This window comes from Penaeus monodon, chromosome 28 (genome assembly GCF_015228065.2).
Source record: "Penaeus monodon isolate SGIC_2016 chromosome 28, NSTDA_Pmon_1, whole genome shotgun sequence".
Lineage (NCBI taxonomy): Eukaryota > Metazoa > Arthropoda > Malacostraca > Decapoda > Penaeidae > Penaeus > Penaeus monodon.
Window position 1 is genome coordinate 27,928,902 of NC_051413.1, and position 767 is coordinate 27,929,668.

Genomic DNA, 767 nt, shown 5'->3' on the forward strand with positions numbered 1-767 from the left:
TCACATTAGGGAGCGATATTTCTCTGCTGTTATGTAACGAGGTGGCCTTGGTAACACTGACAACCAAGCTCTAAAAATTGCCTGTTGACAACAAGAACTGCAAATATGGTTCGGTTGATATAGTCTGTCTGTCTATTATTTTCGTGATGAATAATTTACATTTGTTCCGTGACTTTTCCACTACATAACCACTTGTTTGTGCATTCCGTAATATTGATTGAATTATTCACACCTACTCATTTTATTTAGATATTTATTCACTTATAATAAACCCGTGTATCTAATCATCATATATACATAAACAGGGTCCCCATATTTCCTCAGGTTCCTTCGCTAGCTCTAGTTTCAGTTCCAGCTCTTCCCTCACCCTGACTCTTTCAGAACACCCAACCTATGCCGATGTTCATGTCGTGGGAGTTCGTGGGCGCTCTGGGCGGTGTCAACGGCCCGTAATCGCCCCCGACCACAGAGCTATTCACAGAAACCGCAAAATTTACTCGGGTTTTTGATGCCGAAACCGCTAGCGGGCTTCCATTCCGTGATTCTAATGATACGTGCGAGGTTCAGAGCCCACACTAAACTAAAGTTCTATGTCTTATCCTTCAGAGTGATTAATATACTGAGAGCAACTTTTAGAGAAGATGCAGTAAACCACTTTCGACTCAGTATTGAACCGTATTAATATGTGAGCTAGTTACTTGAAGTAGCCTATCTTTCTAGAAAAATATGATTGAAAACAGACACAGAAACTCAAGAACAAAAGCAGC